Consider the following 8,965-nt stretch of genomic DNA (forward strand, 5'->3'; position numbering starts at 1 on the left):
TTTTCTAATTTTAAAGTCATAAATGTTTATTTTGAGAGGGCCATTCTTGAAGTGTTAATTTAACTTTTCATGTTGCAAAGTTTCCCTTTTATCTTCTGTTTTATTTGTATTTTCCCTAAGTTTATCTACTATTGTCTGGAGTTTTTCCAGGATGCCTCTGTTGAAATCTTATTTTGTAAAAACAGTGCCCTGGTCACATCTGTTTAGTATATGAGAAGTGACCCAAAGGGACCTTTCCCATGTAATAATTAGCTGGCAGTTCAGAATGTAGAATTCTATTTCACTTTGGGGAAACTTTTTGTACTCATGAGTCAAGTTCCAGTCTCTCATACCTATTTAATATGTTTTCAAACAACTTTCAGAGACTAAATACAATTCTTTTATTTTGTTTTTTGCCTGGATTTTTTTTAGTTTCTTTCTTGGCCTCCCAAAGCAGCTTTAGTGAATGAGTTCCAGAGTAGAAACTGCATCTGGGGTCATTGCCATTCGTCCCAACCTATATCTTGCTGCTGGATTCTGCTGACTCTGGAGGAGTGAGGCTGATGATAACTTTGTACAGCTCTGCCTCGCTTAAATCCGATTCACTTGCAAGTCATCATTCTCCTGATGTCCTCTTTGAGAGCAAAGGATGAACAACAACAATTCAGAGTAGAATACTTCCATTGGACTGTGAGCTCCTTGAGGGTAGGGACTATCTTTTGTCCCTTTTTTTTTTCAGGGCAACAGGGGTTAAGTGACTTGCCCAGGGTCACACAGCTAGTAAGTGTCAAGTGTCTGAGGCCAGATTTGAACTCAGGTTTTCCCGAATCCAGGGCAGGTGCTTTATCCACTGCTCCACTTAGCTGTCCCCCTTTTGTCCCTTTAAAAAATTATTTACATGTTATATGTATAAAGAAATTTTCATATCAATTTTTAAAACTTTGTGTTCCAAATTCTCTTCCTCCCTCCCTCCCCACCCCCTTAAGAACTCAAGCAATTCAATATAAGTTATACATGTGCAGTCATGCAAAACATTTCCACATTATTCGTTGCGAAAAAACTTCAGAAAAAGGAACTAACAAAAAAATTATACTTCAATCTGTATTCAGCTACCATCAGTTCTTGCTCTATAGATGGATTGCATTTTTCATAACTTTTGTCCCTTTTGTATCCTGAGTGCATAGTATAGTGTTTGGCACATAGTAGACGCTTAATAAATGTTTATTGATTGAATGGCAAAATATGGCAATATTATAACATTCTGTCTCCTGTTTTGGGGAATGTATTTAACTTAGGAAGCTTTTGCTTGATATTTGTCAATGAATGACAGAGAAGTAAAGTTTTTGATTACTTGGAATATCAATAAACATCTTTTTTTTTTCTATTTGGCTGCGCAATATACCTTCAATATCCTAAGCAAACATATTGTGCTATATCTGTGGTTTTCAATATTTTTGATCTCTTAAAACCTATCAGTGTTGTTTTTAATGCATTGGGACTCACTGGCCCAACTCACTCTTCAGCTAATAGATTGGATCTCCAGAGAGATGGCTGCTCCTACTTTCAGGGGGTCACCATTTGGCTGACTATCCTTTGAAATAGTTTATAAGCCTCCATTGATGTGCTTCCCCATAACATTTATCCCCTAGACAGTTCTTTAGCAAAGACATTAACTCAGGTGGCACAGTAAACTCATTACTTCCAAAATATTTCCCTCAAAACCAGGGGTGCACTCTCCCACAAATACACCCAGAGTCTAGCAAGGGGGAAGAGTGGGGATAAATTTAAAATACAGTGGTAGTGAGACAACTCACATCTCTGGGAATATAGGATACTTTGGGCTATTCAGCTGCACTGACTTTTCCCAAGGTATCATATTTGTTAAGCAACTTGTGGTTCAAATGGGCTTGCTCCTCCTAGGGTGGTGTCTTCTCTTTAAGGACCTATTTGATTTATGGTCAAGGAGAGGTGCCTGTCTGGGGAGTCAGAGAGTCATTGTAATTGGGGAATTGCTAAAGGAGAGTGTGGAGGGTCACCAGACACAAAATTCATATAGTTCATAGTCGCCTCCGGCTCTGAATGGTCATAGTAAAACCTGAGCCTGGAGTGTTGAGAGAGACAGAAAGACAGAGACAGAGAGACAGAGGCAGAGAGAGAGAGACAGACAGAGAGAGAAAGAGGAGAAGAAAAAGAATAGAAGAGAGAAAAGAGAGACAGAGAGAGAAAAGAGAGGGACACAGAGAGAGGGATGGACAGAGAGACACACAGAGACAGAGAAGAAATGGAATCAGAAGACAATAACCTTGAGCAAGTCACTTGACTGAGACTCAGTTTCCTCATTTGTAAAACGAAGGAATTGGACTAGATGGCCTCTAGGTTCTGTTCCAGCTCGAAATCAATGATCCTATGATCCAATGAGAATTTTCCAATTTCATGGAGAATAATTTTTAAAATTCTTGACCTAAATCCTGCTGCCTTCTTCATTTTGTTACTCCATGTATACCTTTATTAAATACTCCTTTGAATTACTTTGGTTATTGGTGCCATTTTTCAATTGTTTTAGACAGAACATGGTTTCAAGAGGTTAAATTTTTTTAAGGGTCTAATTACTTTAAAAAATTGCACTGAATGACAAGGTACTGTGGGGAGAAAGAACCTTGACATCAGGCAGCTCTAACAGTAACTAGCTCAAGCAAGAAGTTCCCCTTCCCTGGCTCCCAACAGCCCCCTTTTAGCTCCCTTTTATACATTGTCTTCCCCCATTAGAATGTAAGCTCCTTGAGGGCAGGGACTGATTTTTTTTTTCTACATGTGTTTGTTTTCCTAGTGTTTAGCACAAAGCCTGGCTTATAGTAATCATTTAAGAAATGCTTGTTGACGATTTTTTTGGTCTTAGTTTTCTCATCTGTGAAATGAGCAAATTGGATTAGATTATCACGGATACCCCTTTTAGCTGCTGCTGTAAGCAGCATAGGTTGTGTCTACTTTTTCTATCTGAATAAATCAGGGCTGAATGTTTATATAGCTTGTTTTGTTTACAGTCAAGTCAGCACAAATGAGAATTTTTAGAGGCATGTGAATGCTATGAACTGATGCTTAGAATCAACTTTGGGAAATCATAATAGCTGACATTCACATAGTTCTCTGAGGCTGTGGTGGGAGCAATATATGAACTTTTTGTGTCCACTTTTTTAATTAAAAAAACTTTTAATTAATGTGTTTTGTTTTTACATTAAAAACATTTACAGATTGTTCCCACTTTGTAAGAAGTTTCTTGTAAAACAGTTAAGTAAAACTAATACAATTCTGGTTTCATCTGAAAGTGAATGTAACTTTTCAAGTCTGTAGACCTTCCCCCTCCTATTTAAAAAAAATTAATGAAAATCTATTTTTTCTGTCTCATGCCCCATCCCATTAAAAAAAGGAAAAACAAAAAAAAATTTGTAACAAATATGCTTAGTCAAATAAAAGAAATTCCATCAAAGGTGCTACAAAAATATGATCTGGGCCTGGATATGACCAGGAGAGATAAAAGCAGTTTGGATTGCCTTTGGGAAGTTGTAAAGTTCTTTTAATGACACCGAACTTCTCCCTAAAACAAAGATCCATCTTTCTGAGGCAGCTAGATGGTATAGTAGATAGAGCTCTGGTTCTAAAGTCAGAAAGACTTGAATTTTAATCCATCCTCAGCCATTTACCAGCTGTATGACCCTGAGCAAATCACTTAACCTCCATGCATCTCAGTTTCCTGAATTGCAAAATGGGGATAATAATAACACCTCTCTTGAGGGGTTTTTATGAGGATCAAATGAGATAATGTTTGTAAAGCACAGTGACTGGCCTATAGTAGGTACCTATACATGTGTATTTCTTTTCTTTGTTCCTAACTTTTTTAATATCAATAAGGTTTTGGGATTGATGTATGACGATGAGTTGCACAACATGGAATGATACAGACTCCAAAGAGGCAAAGCTGGGTGTTATCCAATGGAGAATAGAATGGTGCATGGTGGGCATGGAAAAGAAGGAAGACATGACAAAGACTTTTGAATAACCTGTGCTGTAAAGGATGTTATCAAAGAAATGAAGAAAGGAAAAAAGAAAACGGTCTTGTCACATGGTGAGAACAAGGGATGTTCTGATGGATAGCTTTGATTTCTTTATCAGAAAACTGCCTGTTCATATCCTTTGACCTTTAACTTACATTCTTATAAATTTGATTTAGTTCCCAATATATTTTAGAAATAAGGCCTTCATCAGAAATACTGGCTGTAAAAATTGTTTCCCAGCTTTTTGCCTCCCTTCTAGTTTTGGCTGCATTGCTTCTGTTTGTACAACAACTTTTTGATTTAATGTAATCAAAGTCATCCATTTTGCATTTCATAATATTATCTATCTCTTATTTGAACATAAATTATTTTCCTCTCCATAGATGTGAGAGGTAAACTACTTCTTCCTCTCCTAATTTATCTATAGCATCACCCTTTATTTCTAAATCTTGTACCCATTTTGACCTTATTTTGGTATACAATGTAAGATGTTGGTCTATGCCTAGTTTCTGCCATACTATCTTCCAGTTTTCGCAGTGGTTTTTGTCAAATACTGAGTTCCTATCCCAGAAGCTAGAGTCTTTGGGTTTATCAAACAGTAGATTACTATAGTCATTTACTATTATGTGTCCTGTGCCTAACATATTCCATTGATCCACCACTCTATTTGTTAACCAGTATCAAATAGTTTTGATGACTGTTGCTTTATAGTATAGCTTCAAATTTGGTATGGCTAGCCCACCTTCCTGTGCATTTTAAAAATTATTGACTTTTTGTTCTTCCAGATGAATTTTGTTATTATTTTTTTCTAACTCTATAAAATAATTTTTAGGTAGTCTGATTGGTATTGCACTGAATAAGTAAATTAATTTAGGTAGAATTGTAATTTTTATTATATTAGCTTGGCCTATCCATGAGCAATTTATATGTTTCCAATTATGTAGATCTGATTTTATTTGTGTGAAAAGTGTTTTGTAATTGTGTTCATAGAGTTCCTGGGTTTATCTTGGCAGGTAGACTCCCAAGTATTTTATATTGTCTACCATTACTTTAAATGAAATTTCTCTTTCTATCTCTTGCTGCTGAGCATATCAATTGCTTTTTTAGAAAAAGTATGTAATAATTGCAATGGTTACTTTCAAAACAGTCCAGCTTGTCTATGATTATTTAAGTTCTTTTCTTTTCCCTTCTGTGCACAGAAAAAATGTTTCAAAGGTTCCCCTCCCCTTTTTGGTATCGCTATTGCTAATTCCACTTCTCTTCTCCACTCCCAAATTAAAAACATACAGAAAAAGAACAACCCAATCCTTGTCAAGATAAAGGAATTCACTCAGTGGCCATGTCCAAAAATGTATGTGTCCTTTTGAACCTTGGATCCATCACCTCATTGTCAGGAGGTGGGTAATATGCTTCATCATAGGTTCTGGAGACATTGGCCAGTTCTTGATTAGAGTTCTTAAATCTCCCAAAGTTTTTTTTTTCTAACTTGGAAAGACTTACAAAAACTGATGTAAAGTGAAATGAGCAGAACCAGGAAAATGTTGTATAAAGTAGAAGCAATATTATAACAATGATCAGCTGTGAATGACAGCTATTCTTAGCAATACAATGATCCAAGGCAATTCTGAAAGACACAATGAAAATGCCATCTACCTCCAGAGAAAGAACTGATGAAGTCTGAAGACTGATCAATGCATATTTTTAAAACTTCTTTATTTTTCTTGGTTTTCTTTTGGTCTGTGTTTTCTGTTATAACATGACTAGTATGGAAATATGTTTTGCATGCCTGCACATATATAGCCCATATCAAATTGCTTGCCTTCTCAATGTTGGGGGAGGGAAGGGAGGAAAAAAGGGAGGGAGAGAATTCAGAACTAAAAAATTTTAAAATTAATGTTAAAAATTGTTGTTTGGGGGCAGCTAGGTGGTGCAGTGAATAAGTACAGGCCCTAGATTCAGGAGGACCTGAGTTCAAATCTGGCCTCAGACACTTGACACTTACTAGCTTTGTGACCCTGGGCCAGTCACTTAACCCTCATTGCTCTGCAAAAAAATTAAATTGTTGATACATGTAATTGAAGAAAAAAATATTAAAATTCCCAAAGGAATTAAACTATAACTCATAAAAATCCAAAATTGTTTTTCTTTACAATGTTGTTGGTCTTGTATAAATTGTTTTACCGGTTCTGTTCATTTGATGCTGCATATGAACATTACATTTCTATAAAAGAAGATGTTCAACAACTACTTCCAGTGTCTTGACACTCTCAAATTCTGCTAACAAAAATAGAATCATCATTTTTTGAATGTACAGTAGTATATTTAGATGAGCTTACAGGAAACTTGTTTACTGTGTGCTGTGAATATCTGGGATTTATATTTTTCATGTGGCAAAAAGTGAACAGATTTTATCATTGCTTGTTTTAATGCATATCCCCTTCAGCCTTGATTATTAAGCTTCAGTGAAGATTCATGCTTAAGTTGATGCAATTGGAGAAAGAATATGTTGCGTTTAGCAAGGGAGACATATTTAGGTCCATGGCTATCTCCTACTCTACAAAGTTTCCATATCTTTCTATTCCCTTTAGGCTCCCATTGTCCAGCCTCTCTTATGTGGTGCAACCTGGCTCTCAGGGTCTTCTATTACAGGAGGCTGTCCAGGCAAGCCATGCTCTAGACTCTAGAGTCTTGACTTTTTGTGATTTAGTATGATTTTTTAATATCCACTAGGTGATGGCCAGCTAATACATTAGCCACATTGGTGTGCTCATGGCTAGTGTTATACTTTTTTTTTAAATTTTTAATTTTTTTAATGACGCAGTTGGGGTTAAGTGACTTACCCAGGGTCACACAGCTAGTAAGTGTTAAGTGTCTGAGGCCAGATTTGAACTCAGGTACTCCTGACTCCAGGGCCAGTGCTCTATCCACTGCACCACCTAGCTGCCCCTAGTGTTACACTTCTTTAAATCACTGGGTGCATTTTGAAAGATATCTTCTAGAGCTTTAATCTCCAGAACTTTGACTTTGTGGCTTTTATTTCAGCAGAACCCCCATCCCTAAACAGTGACTCCTGAGCCTCTTCTTAACAATTAGACAGGGGGGCAGCTAGGTGGTGCAGTGGATAAAGCACAAGCCTTGGATTCAGGAGGGCCTGAGTTCAAATCCAGCCTCAGACACTTGACACTTACTAGCTGTGTGACCCTGGGTAAGTCACTTAACCCTCATTGCCCTGAAAAAAACCCAAAACAATTAGGTGCCTAAGTGGAATGACTGATTTTGGAGTGGTGTGGTTTGGTGGAAAAGGGCATTGAATTCCCTGTCACTGGAAGTCTTCAAAGCAGAGAAGAAATGATCACTTATCTGGATATTATAGAAGGCATTCTTGTTCAGAGATGACTTCAGAGTTCCTTTCCACTTCTGAGCTTTCTTGCTCTTCAGACACCTCAGGGAGGGAGGGAGAGGGAAAATCTTTGCACAGGGCCCTTTTGTCTTCTATATACTCAACTTGTTTATGTGTTTGGAGCCTAGTTCTTGAGTTGGGGCTATCCATGAACATGGTCACATTATTTCTGCCCCAAACCAGAAAAATTAGAGAGATAAGAGGACTGGATTCAAAGCAAAGAAGGAATGGGGTGGAATAAGGGTCAGCTATGTGTATGGTAATAGGAACACCTGCAAATTTACTTGTTCATATGATATAGTAATGAAGCTACCCTGCTGATTCCCATTAGTCAACTCATCTCAGGAGGTAATTTACTTGACTGAATTAGAGTTCAAAAGGGCATCTCTAATACTTACTAATTAAAACAGCAGGCTTGTAGTAGGAAAAACTAAAAACTCCCAGTTGCAGAAAGGATCAAGTGGGCTTAGGGTATGGTCCAGAAAATTCTCATTACAGGACAAAGACCTTCTTTGATGGTAAGAAAGACGAAAACCGAGTGCCAGGTGAAAATCTTGAATTTTAACCTGGGGTGAGATAGCCTAAGGAGTTAAGGAGTTAAGAAAAGTAAAGCCTTTTTTTAAAAAAAAAAAACAACCTGTTAAAATATGAGAATTTATAAAACTTTTAGATTTGAATTGATTATTAGAATGGTGGAAATGGGCTTTTGGAGTGGATGGTGTGAAAAGAATGCCTTTTGGGACTCACCGAGTCTACTAGAATGAAAATGATTCAAATGAAATAAAAGTAAATTCTTCTGCAGAAAATAATTTAAGAACCTGCCTCATAATTTAGTTGATGATTGTGTATCCATTGATAGAACTTTATTTCACACATTCTCCCTCCCCCCAAATGATTTTGGGAATCACTAATTCCTTGTGTTATTGGAAAAAAGGCAATCTTTTTACTAAGTCATTAACTCTCATGTTGGATGCTTAATTGGATGCTCTCTGTTGGATGTTGAATTGCCTTTGCCTTATGAGGAGAATTCTGAACTATTGTACATCAATTCACTCATATTTCATCTGTGAGTTCATCCATTTTTTGACACAGAGGTATCATTGCAAAATGTCTGAACTCAAATGCCTTTCCAGAGAGTTCAGTGCAATGTTATTGGGTGTTGTGAGTACAAATTCCAGTCCTTTAATGAAAGAATGTTCTATTTCAGTAACTCAAATTTTCCATGAGTTGTGCCATTTTTTTTCTTGTTGGTGATTTTCTTAGAAATTTCTAGTTTGCTCTGTTGCACGTCTATGTTCACATAAGCATTTGTACTTTGACTTTTTCCTTCTGAACAGTGGTACTTATCTTCCTATAGGATAGGTGTGAAAAAGGGGGTTTTGTTTTTATTTTAAAAAATATTTTCACCTATTTTCTACCCCTATGGCAGTTATCAATCAACAAATATTTGTTGAACACCTACAAGGTACTGTGTTTGGCAAGATAGCATGAGCCTATGTGGCTACATGCCCAGGATCTCAAAAAAAAAATCCATGAA

This window comes from Dromiciops gliroides, chromosome 1, assembly GCF_019393635.1.
Source record: "Dromiciops gliroides isolate mDroGli1 chromosome 1, mDroGli1.pri, whole genome shotgun sequence".
Taxonomy (NCBI): domain Eukaryota; kingdom Metazoa; phylum Chordata; class Mammalia; order Microbiotheria; family Microbiotheriidae; genus Dromiciops; species Dromiciops gliroides.